The sequence below is a fragment of the Ceratotherium simum genome, chromosome 20, assembly GCF_057802395.1.
Source record: "Ceratotherium simum simum isolate JZ-2026a chromosome 20, ASM5780239v1, whole genome shotgun sequence".
NCBI lineage: Eukaryota > Metazoa > Chordata > Mammalia > Perissodactyla > Rhinocerotidae > Ceratotherium > Ceratotherium simum.
The window spans coordinates 43,172,684-43,186,814 of NC_141919.1; the positions used below are offsets into that span (position 1 = coordinate 43,172,684).

Here is a 14,131-nt window from a genome sequence, read left to right on the forward strand (position 1 = left end):
GGCAGTTATCAATATCTGTGATAAGAGACGAAATCATTCCTCTTTAGAGACCCAGTTGTTACTTATAGTCTTTAAATGAGACTCATTTATAGATTACTAGTCTCTTCCACCATTGTTTCAGAAATAATTTGTTCCAGGGGTAGAGATGGAGTGGAAAGCATAACCATTTTACAATGTGGGTAGACAATATGTCCTCTCTCTAAGATGTACTTTAAAAAAAATGTGTTTTAAAGAATGTTAAAAGGAAGGTATCTTAAATTGGAGGTAGTGTTTGTTTGTTTATTTTATTCATGCTGTTATTGATGTACATCTAATAATCAATGATGTCTTAGAAATGTCCAGCAAATATGGGACAGAAAAATATACACAGAAAGATAAAGATATAGCCATAAAGCTAGAAAATATACATAATGCACCAATATGTACAGAGCAAACTGTACATACTGAGTTAACACATGCTTTTGAAAATGGGAAATTAGAACTTCCATGAAGTAGAACAAACTTCCAAAAATAGAGCTAATGGAAGTTCTACATCAATGAATCCTATTGAGTTCATTTGAGGCAGTATCTTAGAGGGAAAGTCATAGTTTGTAGAACTCATTGTAGAATATCCAGGGCTCAGTAGGTATTCAATCATCTAAGCTGGTGATGATGATTCAGCCACAACAGTGTTTAGTCATATTAACTATAGTTTGGAAATAATGATATCATCATCCTTTCATTTTCACTTTGTTGGGGTATGATAAATGTTACTAAAACAGTATTCCTGTTATGCTATAATTAGTCTAAAACAGATGCATATTATACCTTATTTATGCTGTGTAACCAAAATAAGACGACGACCTCATTTTAAGTCAATCTTACCTATAGGTAAGTCCCATAGCAAAATTTTAACAAGGAATCAATATTTTCAAATAAGGGTATTCATGCTTATTTTAAATACTATTTATTGACTAAATTATACATTTTGAGAAGATACTTTTCCAAGTTGATGGAGAACATAGTTTGGAATACTTTCCAATTTGGAAAGTCTTATCATATTCTGCCCTGCTCTGCCCTGCCCATCTTATCCTGTCCCACCCAACCTGACTCTACCCAACCCTGAACTGAATCAAGGAAGAGAAGTTAATTCTGAATCTGCAACCCTTGAAGCTACTAGCCTAGATATTTCCACAACTGGTTCACTAAGAATCACAGAACACGATGGAATATGTGTGCAAGAGTAATTGTTTCACTTCTAAAAGAATACTTAAAGGTTCACCTAATTGGCTTAATTTTAAGGGAGGAGAGCAGAAGGGCTCAGCTCTCCTGTGCAAAAGAAGAGAAAATCTCTCTTCCTCCCCTCAACAAACCATTGGAAGGCTTCCTGATGCCCCTTATTAATGCTGGTTTTGGATCGGCAGATCAGAGAATTAGAAGAACAGTGACTAAATCTTTCATATCCTCAAATCATTCATGATTGATATGCCATTTCCTATAAAAAAACTGGTTGATACTAGAACTATGGAATGACCAAAATAAAAGTACATAAAAAATCTCAGTCAGAAATTTTTCTGTGTGTGACATCTTATTTAACACAAACATGGACATCTAAAGAAAAGAGCTCATATTTTTGTTTTAGAAACAAAACAACTACATGAACATAAAACTGATCAAATCAACATTGTCCAAGAAATGATCTAGGCCCAGCAGTAAAAAAATTCAGCTTAACTTTATAAACTCAAAATCTGGTCACAGAACCATAAGGAAATGGTGCTTATTATTAAGATATCAAGATGCTTCCAGATCAGAAATAATCCAGAATTCATCAAGTAATATTCAGTCTAATCTTTTCAATAAGGCAAGGAAGGAAACATAGTTTAGAAAGATTTGGTAGTCAAAATTGAAACAAAAAGGTTATTCTGCTTAACTTTCAGTTAACCAGATTGCCTTAGCCCATGAGCATTTTAGTTTTTTGACTGAAATTGAGAATTTACCTAAATGTTAGTATAATGGGCAATTCTGAAGCAGGAAAAAAAGTAGAAATTTCAGTTAGACAACTTCTTAAAATCTCAGCTCTGTTTCTTAGTTACTGAGTGATCCTGGGCAAATCACTTCATATCTCAGAGTCTCCATTTTCTTATCTTTGAAATGAGGGGTTTACGTTAGTAGTCACTTCCAGATTTAAAAATTACTTGACTTTAGAGCACTTTCAATATCCTGTTCTTCCTTGCATTACAAAACCTCTCTGCTTTATAGACTGTATCCTTTTTAAGAATAGACATGAGGGAGTCCTCAGTTTTTAGTAGATAGAGCAATGCTAGTGTACCAAAAATGTAGAGTAGTTCTTGTTATCATTAATTTAAAATAGCAAGACTCTGGATAAGATTTTTCATTTTCTACACTCCAAACACATGGAGATTTTACTTTGTTACCAAAAAATTAATACTTTTTAAATAAAATATTAAAATCACTGAATATTTTCATGGTTCATTTAGTCAACAGAAGAAATCAGTTTGTACATACAAGAATGGCTTTTCTCCAACTCTCTTGCTTGGACAATTGACCCATCTTACTTTCATATGTTATTTGTAAATGTAATCAATTACAAACCCTAAAATTTAAGGGGCAAAATACTTCATGCAGGCAAATTGCAATAGTATTCACATAGAAACTCAATATAAGACAAAACACTACATTTATTTAGGTTTATATAAAAGGCAATGAAGTCAGCTTAGAAAAGTTGAGTGGGAGAAATGAGATTGAGGAAAGAAAATGCCAAGTGTGTTAGCTGTGAGCATTCTATTTAAAAGAAGAGACTGACATTGTTGTTTGCCACCACTTCTCATCTCCCTCTGTCCTTGTTGGCAAAACTTGAGTTTAGAATGCACCTAGGGCGTGGATATGTGACGTTCATTGGATAATGAAACTTGAAGAAAAGTCTTTTGGGAAATCTCCCAGAGAAGGGGGGAGAGAGAGAGAGATGGAAAATTCCTTTAAACTGTATTTTATCTAGATGAGATCTCTGAAATTGTGGTAACCATCTTGCAACATGGGTAGCCGAGGCAAAGGATGAAGGCAATAATCCTGTGGGATGGCAGAGCAGGAAAATAAAAAGCCTGGATGCCTAGGCCGCTGAACCAGTCCCGGAATGACCTGCCTTGAGGAAAATAATTTTACTTAATCATTTAAACTATTCTGTTAACTACTTTGCTGCTTGTGGCAGAAAGGGGTGTAATTTTTCCATTTCTAGCTACCAGCTCACCTTTGACATCATTTTATTTTTATCCTAGAGACCCCACTAACATGCTTGCAATTGCTTCTGTAAGGATCTTTTGGGTCGGAGGACCTGGGTGGTTGGTGTAGGTAGTGCCTTTTAGTTTCAAGTTTTACTTCCTGTTGTAGCCTGGAGCAGTAGTTCTGTTCACTCAGAATATGCATATACTCAAAACACTTAGTTGAATATGCTATAAAAGAAATAAGAAACTAAGGAAGTTTAATGATTGCAATCACAGCAATAGAGTTATTATCTCTAATATTTTGTAGCAGAGAAAAGGAGAGTGAATAGATGACATTCACTGTAGTAGTTAGTCACCAGTGTTTTAAAGAAAGTGACTAAAAATGATTTACTGAGGACCTACCATTAATTCACAACATATTATCGTGAGTGATTCATTTAAATTGTTGCTTCCACATTGCACTATTTTGCCCTTGTCGGTGTTGATTTTGTTTGTTGTCACGTTACTCTCATGTTCAGTTATTTTTGGCTCTCTTGTATTTTCTAGTAATCCTTAATAGAGTTTAGTCAGCTAAGTACTTTTAGATAATATATGCATGAATGCATCTAAGGGTTGAACAGGGGATTTTTATTTTTGCTAATTAATGTAAAACTTTCAATTTTTCTCAGAAGATCAGTTAATATTTATTTTTGCATTTCAATTGATTCTTTCTCCGGAATCCATCTCCATTTTGCAGACTATATAATGGAAATATCAGATAATACTAGCTCTTGCCTCTGGTGCTTCATTCATTCATTTATTTATTCATTCATTCAAAAATGTATTTTGAGCATCTACTTTGTGCCCATCATAATGTTTAATACTGAGACATACAATGGTGGAGAAACTAAATTCATTTTATGCCCTCATAGAGACTATAATCTAGTGTTATAAATTCATATCAAGATTTCAGCATGATTTGGCATGTCTAACTGATAACAAATGCACATTTTTTTTTTGAGAAATAATTACTTAGTGCCTATGGCCATGATTACTCCTTTTAATTTGGTTATGGAATAGGCATTGCTAAAAACCCAATTTCAAATTGGTGGAAAGTAAAGCCTCTACTATGGAGGAGGAAGCATGCAAAAAACCTACTTGAAGTAAAAAAAAAAATAAATAAATAAACGATAAAAATTTTCTGATTAAAGGAGGCATAGGTATGCATTCCAAGGTATCAGAAAAGAGAGAGTGTTATGCTAAGCGAGTGGAGACTCCTCAGTCTTTTCATGTGAACTTTCAGCAGTATATGGCACACTTGAACACTCCATCCTTCTTGATAAACTTTCCTTGGCTTCCCCTATACCACATTCTTGAATTTTCTCTTATCTCTGGCTACTTCTCCTGGGTACTTTTGAGGATCCTCTTCCTTTGTTGGCTTTGTTTCTATCTTACATCATTTAGAAACTAAAACTGGACAATATTGTTCATTCCCATGGCTTCAATGACTGTTTGTGGATTAATGTTTCCCAAACCTATAGTTGTGGCTTGTCCTCTCTCCTGAACTTTAGTCTGGAGCCACACATCCCATTGCTTATTTGATATCTGATTTGCATGTCTGTCTGATATCTGAAAAGTCAACATGTCCAAAATATTTTCTCTAACTTATTCCTCCTCTTATGCTTTTATCTAAACCACCACACTCACGTCCAAAATATCACTGAGTACCTTCTGTGCTATCTCTTTAACATTGCTCAGTTTAAACCACTTTTTTCCGTCTTCCTATTCGTTACTCTAAGCCACACCTTCCATCGTCATTCACCTGGATTACTGGATTAGCCTCCTAACTGGTTGTATTCCATAGTGCTAGTCTTGATTCGCTCCAACCTATTGTCAACCTGGAAGGCTGAGAACTTATTGAAAGACAAACCTGATATAGTCTCTTTATGGTTAAAACCTTTTTAGTGCTCCTTATTAAGGTTTAGTCCAGTTTCTTAACATGATTTCGCAACTTAAAATCTGGCCCTTCTAATTTGCATCTCTCTCCACCTTCCACAATGTACTTTGCTATGAACTATTTGGCAGTTGCCTGAATTTATCTTATTACCTTGCCTCCTAAACTTTGTGTGCACTTTTCCTAGAGCATTTGTTGTTTATTTATCAACTGGATAGCTCCTATATGTACTTCAAGTCTCAATTTAGATGTCAAAATTCCAGAAATTCTTCACTGACCTGCCATCCTCTTGAAGGTGGCTTTATGTGTTCTTGCAGTGATCTCCATAGCATTCTCTACTTCTGTCACTCTATGTTGTGGTTTCCGTACTTGTCTTTTTTTTTTTTTTTTTTTTGTTAAGATTTTATTTATTCAGTTTTTTTTTCCCCCCAAAGCCCCAGTAGATAGTTGTATGTCATAGGTTCACATCCTTCTAGTTGCTGTATGTGGGACTCGGCCTCGCGTTGGACGGAGAAGTGGCGCCTCGGGGCGCTCCCGGGATCCGAACCCGGGCCGCCAGCACCAGAGCGCGCACACTTAACCGCCAAGCCACGGAGCCGGCCCCTCCGTACTTGTCTTTATCCCTTACTGGAAAGTATTACCCAAGGGTGCAAGACTAGGCTTGCATTGCTCAATATTTTATTTCCTGCACAAAACATGGCACATGATCAATACTTATCCATTAGTTGTCTAATGAAAGACTGAAAATTAAATGTTAAATCAAATAGAGTGATTAATACAATCATGCTAGCTTTGAGGTTTCTCTCTTCCTGTTTTTGTAATGCTCAATAATATTTAATTCAGCATAGAGAGATGCTCTAAAATGTTGAATTACTGAAATTTTTAAAATCTAGAACTCATAGATCACATTGCTGATTTTCCCCCCTTAATCAATCAATCAATCAATCTCTCTTGTCATGCTTAACTCCATTATTTTTCAAGTGATGTTATGAAAAGGTGTAGAATAATCTCTTATGTCTATTTTTTCCCCAATGAATTTCTATAGTCAGTGTTTTCCCCAAGGGAGATTTCTTAGTGTATAGAAATGTTAACCTGGACTGCTATTTTATTCCTTTCATTAGAGATGAAGTCTGGCTCTCAACTTTCCCACAGAAGAGAAGGCAAATATGAGAAATGCAGAAAATGGACTAGAAGCAGTAGACAGAGAGTCGAATGAGAGAATTTAGATGATGATGTGCGATGATATCCTTTCTTTCCTTGTGGTTCCTGACCCTCCCTAACCCATAAACCAATCCCTCTTTCAGTAGTGACTCTTTGCTCTTGCTGAAATTTAGATTTTCCCCATGGTAGGGCAGTGGTTTGCAATGTGGTGCACAGGGTGACTATGGCAGGGGTCAGGTATCTGTAATTTTTTTAAGTTCTCCAAACAGCTCTGATTTGCAGCCACATTTGGCTACCATTGACCAAATAGTCTTTTCCCTGCATACTCCAGACTAAGTTTTTGAGCACCAACAGAGAAATTCCTGGGAATTTGCAGCACAGGTCACTTAGCTTGTGCAATTTATGAATTATTATAGGTTTATGCCTCCTTCAATATATAGAAGAGAGAATTATATCTTTATCAATCTATATAGAAAATTCAATTAATAAAACAAACATTGTAAGAGGCCTTCTTTAGGATTTATAATCTTTTTATTTGTACACAGATGTATATATCTACCTGTCTCATTCTTTTACACAATAACTGCATTGATATCAGGAGTAATATCTTGTTCCTTTGTATCCTCATATCTAGCAGAATGCATGGCACATAGACGGTTCCTGACTAAAATTGTTTTAAAATGAATGTATTGATAATTTTTCTCCTTATGGTGTTATCCTGCTTTATACAAAGACTTAACCTATGTTATGCTATTTGAACCTTGAAGCAATCCTGGCAAGTATATAAGGGTTTTTTATGAATTAATTGCTCACTTTTCTGAACTTTGATAATGTTCTCTTTGCAGAAGTTATTTAAGTGCATGGTCATATCCCGCAGTATATTTTAAAATCTCAAGGGCAGAAGTACATCTTTGTACCCCAAAGCACAATGGTTTCTTCATATGAGATACTCTATTGGACTGATTTGTGATTATTAAAAAAAAAAAGGCCAAAGCGTTTTTGGTGCCAATCCATAAAATTGGGTTGTAATTGCTTGTCTCCTGTAGACCTACCTTTATAACAGTTCTTTGTACCCATTATATGCCCTTCTATCGAAATCATGATTGGACAGCATTAGTCCTTGGATGGATCATTGAATGCTATAATCATAAATTGGCAATGCATTTTGCACTCAGTTCTTCATTATGCTTTGATATTGAAAGGAGAGTTTCTTTTGAGTCTGAATGAATTATAGCCAGTAGCTCTCTTTTTGCCAAGTCCCACCAACACTCAATTACCCAAGAACTGATTCTATAGTTTTCAGGTTATACAGGCCATTACCTCTTCCCTTTTTACTTCTTGATGTCTACCTTTGCACCATTTCACTGCCTATTACAGTGTCGGGAGGAAAAAAAGTACATTGAGAAGGCAACGAAGGTGAAACTCAGGTTGGTCATTTTGTACTCGTTAGTAGCCCTGATAAAAAGTTTCATGGGAAATGTGATTAGTGAAAACTAGTAGGATACAGTCTGGACTATGCTCTCTATATGTGGGTTTAACTACTTGTCCCTTCTGTCATCAGTTATCTTGGAACATTTAGAGTTTGCTCACTGAGAAAGTTGTTCAAAGAAACAAAATATGTCCCCTTTCTTTATCTCATAAAAATAATTTTAAAACATATAGATGAGCTTTCATTAATATTAGGTACAGCTGAGTTCATGCTATTTGGTAAGTTAAAAAATACTGTGTCTGTGGTAGGACCACCCTGGTTGGTGGCGGGGGGTAGGGGGCATGGTGAACTAAACAGAGTTGCCATTCTTGGAATTATTATCCAAAGATCTGTCTTTTGCTTCAAGGAACTTTCTTTGATCTTGTGGAAGTCCTGACTTCATCTTCCTGTCCTGTTGCAGTTAACATGGATGAAATATGTCGTGAATTTAGATTTTGTCTACGCATAAAGAATGTGCTTAAATAATATAAAAACCTTCATATACCTTTGTTTGTGTGTCCTGACTGGGGTGAGGGACTTCCTGCATCTCTTTCTCATATTCTAATGTCTTATTTATTTATTTATTTATTTATTTATTTATTTATTTATTTTGTGAGGAAGATCAGCCCTGAGCTAACATCCATGCCAATCCTCCTCTTTTTGCTGAGGAAGACTGGCCCTGAGCTAACATCTATTGCCAATCCTCCTCATTTTTTTTTGCGTTTTTCTCCCCAAAGCCCCAGTAGATAGTCGTATGTCATAGTTGCACATCCTTCTAGTTGCTGTACGTGGGGCGCGGCCTCAGCATGGCTGGACAAGCTGTGCGTTGGTGTGCCCCCGGGATCTGAACCCGGGCCGCCAGTAGCGGAGCGCGCGCACTTAACCGCCAAGCTACGGGGCCAACCCCTCTCATATTTTAATGTAAATGATCAGTAAGGTGGTAATTTCTATATGCAGTGAATATGGAAACTGAACACCGATGTAAGGTATAATTTATGATTCATGGGATAATTTAAGAAGAAATAGTGCAAAAAGCACTGCCTACATTTTTTCTGCATAAATCACACGGGAAACAAAAACTTAGGTCTTGAGTCACAAAAATGGCTGCTATGTTGTGAAGATTTTCTTTGAATTGTCTTTTTCCTGTTTAAGTTCATTTTTTTCATAATTATACAATATGGCTTTACATTCTTATTGAAAAAGTTAGGGAAACGATCAGAGAATGTTCTAGGAGGCCATCTAACTCATTTCTCTAGAAAGACCACTGGAATTTTACAAGGCCCATACTTCTTTTTAGAAATGCCATATATATATTTTTATTGTCCCAAATATATAGAATTGAGAACAGAAAGATCTCAAATTATTTTTCAACAATATTCTGGTAATGCACTGCTTAAGTAAAAAGGGGTTTTGCTCTCCATATCTTTTCCTTTCAAGTATATCAAAACAAGGTCCTCAAAAGCCCAGGTTCATTTTTTATTTTTCTGTTTTTAACTCTGTATTATAATTTGCTATTTGCAATGCTTCTCCCCATTAAAAATGTATTGCATTACTATTCTTCTTAAAAAAATGTATGCTGGTGTTTCAGTTACTTTGAGATAATCTGGGTTTGGTCAACCTAGTTATAAAATAATGTACATAAGAGCTAGAACTTATACAGATGGATAAGTCATAAACCAAGTGTCAGGCTTCAATAGCCAGGAAAAACAACTCTTCACTTTCTTTTCATTAGAACTAAGTACTTAGGGGGTACTTGGTGATGTCTTCGAACTCTTTCCCCTTCCATGACTGGGACAATGATATTGCACATATTCAACTCCTCCTTCTAATCTGGTTCCACTCCCCTTTTCCCTACCCTCTTCCTGTCCAACAAACTTTCCTTCACTACATGATTAACTTGGGATTCCTTCCCTTAACACCCACAGAGCAATTCAGGATCTGTTTGATATACTCTTGACTACTTCAATATTAACTTATTCAGACCTGTATTTCCTCGTTAAATGCTTAGAGCAGCATTCCCAAAAGTGTTCTATAGAGCGGTTGTTTTATGATGCACTCTAGTAACAAAAAGGTTCAAGGCTAAGAAAGTTTGCCAAGTGCTACATATTTGATATGTTTCTTTGACATTTATGACAAATATTAGCATGTTATAAGATCTGAGATATCCTGCAACAAGCCCATTAACTTTGTAAACCTTTGTTTAATGTTATTCTAACCTTTTTCTCTTTTTTCAAAGCACCTGATAAAACCTTCCATAGTCTCTAGAATCTACTAGTTCTGAGTTTTGTGAAGAAAAGGTCTCAAGCATCAAATTGATGATTTCACGTCTACATTTTAAAAGATAATTTTTTTTCCTTTCTATTAACATAAAAAATTTATCCTTACAACTTGGTTATACCTTTTATTAAATAGTTAAAAACACAGCCACTTCACTTTTCTCCCACTGTTCCTGTTTGGAGAGGCCCACAAGCTGGATCACCATAGACTGGTAGTTCTTGTTAAAGAGGGTGGTAATTATTTTGAGAGCAATAAAAAAACCATTAAAAAAATGTCACTTATCAACAAGGCCATGATTCAATCATTAAAACAAAGAAAATACCAAACAAATGTATTAGACACAGTGAGGAGAATGAACTAGGATGAGAGTGAAGGAATAGGATGAAGGGGATCAACAACAAGGCTATTTTGACAATCCAGGAGAAAGAACTGGGTTGCATGGACTAGGATGACAGTGTGATGTAAATTGAGATAAGTGAACAGATGCTAGAGATGTGTAAGAGGTAAAAGGAACAGGGTGAGGCAATGGAATGGGGGACTGAGTAAGAGTCAGAGAGAGAAAGGTAGGAGTGCTACTATATTTCTGGCTTGAAAGAGTGGTTATTACAATTAGAGAAGGAGTAGAATGCAAGGGGGTAAGGTATACAAAAACCATTGATTAAGTTTTGGCCAGGTCGAGTCAGAGCTGACTTTAAGAATGTCGGGGTGGAGTTGTCAAATAGGCAATGAGATTATTGACCAGAAGAGTGATCTACGGTAGAGAAAAACATGAAAACAAATTGAATTCATGAGACTATAAGTGGCAATTTAAATCAGGGCCAAGTGTGAGATTGTTTACTCTTTAGAAATAAACACATCTGGTATTTTTACCTTCATTTTCATTTCATGCACCATAAAATTATTGAGTTACACTAACAAATGCAACATTTCTTGCTATTAGTGACTGACCTTCTCCTATGAAGATTTGTATTCAGCTAAGTGGTAATTATCTCCTAAAATATACCAAAATTTGTCTAACTTGATGATTTTAATGTCTGATTTTAATGCTTGTTATCAGTGCATTCAGCAGAGTTGATTGCCATTTCCTGGAAATATGTTTTCATAAACCCAAACACCTTTGCTTTGTTCTAAATGTAGTTCCTCTCTTTGTATACTACCTATGATGCCCTCTCGCCTACTCAAGGACATTCCTACAGATCTACTCCTCTCTGTAGCCTACATCATCATTTTTTCCCCTCTCTACTGGATCAGCATATCTGTGGTTTTGCACTGGATCAATTTCGCTAAGCTGTAACTAAATTTTCCGGAAAGGTTTTCTTTGCATGGCTCAAGGTAGAGTTAGCCAAAAGAGAAATTTGCATGAGATTTGGAAGGTTGAAGTGTAGCAACAGACATTAATTCTTCTAAGGTCATTGGGAATCAACATGGTGCAAGACAGGTGCATAGCTACCAGTAGGTTCTATATTTTCTTTGCTCTCCCTTGTGGTGTGAAACAGATGCAGAGGTTCTGGCAGATTCCAGCTTTCCTTCATCTCTCCTTCTTGGCACTTATTCCTGGCTATCAGCCCTACCGGCCAACAGTAACAGCAGGCCCAACATCAGATGCAGAAGCTGTAGATTTCATCGTCTTCTCCATTAGCTCCATTATGATCCCTTTCTGATACCTTGTCATGTCTGGCTTTCCAGATTTCCTCTCAAGACTTTATTACTCAGTCACTTCAGTGCCTCAAGGAAGGCCAGGTAGCAATTTAGGTACTTTGATCTGACCTTCAACTCTATCTTTTGGCTTTTAGACACTTCGTTCCTCAGCTTTTCCCATAAATGTGTAGACTTGTATCAGTCAGGGTTCTCCAGAGAAACAGAATCGATAGAATATATATATTATATGTTATATGTAGGATACATATATATTAAAAACATATATATATAATATAATAGAATATATATTATATATATATGTAAGTGTATATAATATATATCTTCTATTGGTTCTATTTCTCTGGAGAACCCTGACTATGTGACGTATTATATATAAATACAAATATAAAAAATATGTAGAATGTATTCTATTGGTTCTGTTTCTCTGGAGAACCCTGACACGTGCGCATGTGTGTGCACACACACAGACACAGACACATGTATATAAATAAATTATAGGAATTGGCTCACATGATTATGGAGGCTGAGAAGTCCCAAGATCTGCCATCTGCAAGCTGAAGAATGAGGAAAATCAGTGGTGTAACTGAGTCTGAGTTTGAAGGTCTGAGAACTAGGAACAACTGACGTCTGAGAGCAGAAGGAGATGGATGTCCCAGCTCAAGCAGAGAGAGCAAATTCACTCTTCCTCCACCTTTTTGTTCTATTCAGACCCTCAACAGATTGGATGATACCCACCTGCATTGGGGGACAACGTCCTTTACTCAGTCTGCTGATTCAAATGCCAATCTCTTCTGGAAACACTCTCACAGACAAACCCAGACATAATGTTTTACCAGCTCTCTGGGTATCCCTTAGCTCAGTCAAGTTGACACATAAAATTAACGGTCACAAAAGTCTTGTTCCTAAAAGCACTCATTCTATAATACTCTTGGTGGTTTTGCTTCCCTGGTTGAATCTTGACTGATGCAGCATATAATTATTTTGATCTAATATCAAGGTGGAGAAAGCCCCATTCTGTCAGCCACCACCACATTTCATTGTTTTTCTTTGGATCAAAATTCCTTGAGGGGTGACCCCATGGCTTAGCGGTTAAGTGCGCGTGCTCTGCTACTGGCGGCTCTGGTTCGGATCCCCGGTGCGCACTGATGCACCGCTTCTCCGGCCATGCTGAGGCTGCGTCCCACATACAGCGACTAGAAGGATGTGCAACTATGACATACAACTATCTACTGGGGTTTTGGGGAAAAAAAAAGGAGGAGGATTGGCAATAGATGTTAGCTCAGAGCCAGTCTTCCACAGCAAAAAGAGGAGGATTAGCATGGATGTTAGCTCAGGGCTGATCTTCCTCACAAAGAAAAAAAAAAATTCCTTGAAAGAGTTGTCTATACTTGCTTTCTCCAAGGCTTCTATTCCATTTTAACTCCCTTCTATCAAATTTTCATCTTTATCACTCCACAGAAGTAACTGAGTCAAGGTGAAAAAAAAATGATATCCACGTTTCTAAATTAAATGGTCAATTTTCAGCCCTTGTGTTACTTGAACAATCAGCAGCATTTTCCTCCTTGGCACACTTTCTTCACTTGTCTTCTGGGATACCATACTTTTTCTGATTTTTCTCATAATGGTTACTATCTCTCAGTCTCCTTTGCTGGTTTCTTCTCTTCTCTATACCCTCTTAATATCTGAGTATCTCAGGGCTCAATCTTTAGTCTCCTTTAGTGATCTAATCTTGTCTAAATACTATCTACTTACTGATATGCCCAAATTTATATATCCAACAGAGAATATCTCAAAATCCACACTATTATATGTGACTACATATTCAGCATCTCTGCTAGGATATCTAAAAATCAGCATATCTCAAATCCCTATTTGCAACCTCTTTTCCCCAAATTCAGCTCTACCTATGCCTTCATTACATGTAATGACGGCTCCCTCTTTCCTGTCATTCTGTCCAAAAACTTGTAGTCACCTAACTAATTTCTTTCTCTTACATCCCAAATTACCAGCAAATCATATTGACTCAACCTTCAAAACATATCTAGAATCCAAACACAGACTCCATAGCTACTCTCTGGCTGAGCCATTGTCCATTCACCTAAGGTTACTGCAATAGCCTTCTGACAATTCTCCTTGCTTCCAAATTTGTCTACCGATAGTTTATTATAAACACAACAGCCATCTGATCTTTTGAAAACATAAGTTAAATCATTTGTTCTGTGTCTCAGTCTGCTGTTCCTCAATCATGGCATCTTATGACATTTGATTCCACTGATGTCCATCCCCCCACCCCATATTGACTTAGTTAACTCCCTCACCTCCTTCAAATATTTACTCAAGTCCAATTTTCTTAATAAAACATACTCTGAAAAGTCTATATAATACTGTAATCTACCCTAGCCTCCACCTTGACAC

General features: G+C 36.5%; 1 protein-coding gene across 2 annotated transcripts in view; it reads left to right on the forward strand.

Annotated features, from left to right (window-relative positions):
* Window positions 1-14,131, forward strand: part of LOC147914443 (uncharacterized) — a 300,164-nt gene that overhangs the window by 39,729 nt on the left and 246,304 nt on the right. The window lies entirely within an intron of this gene.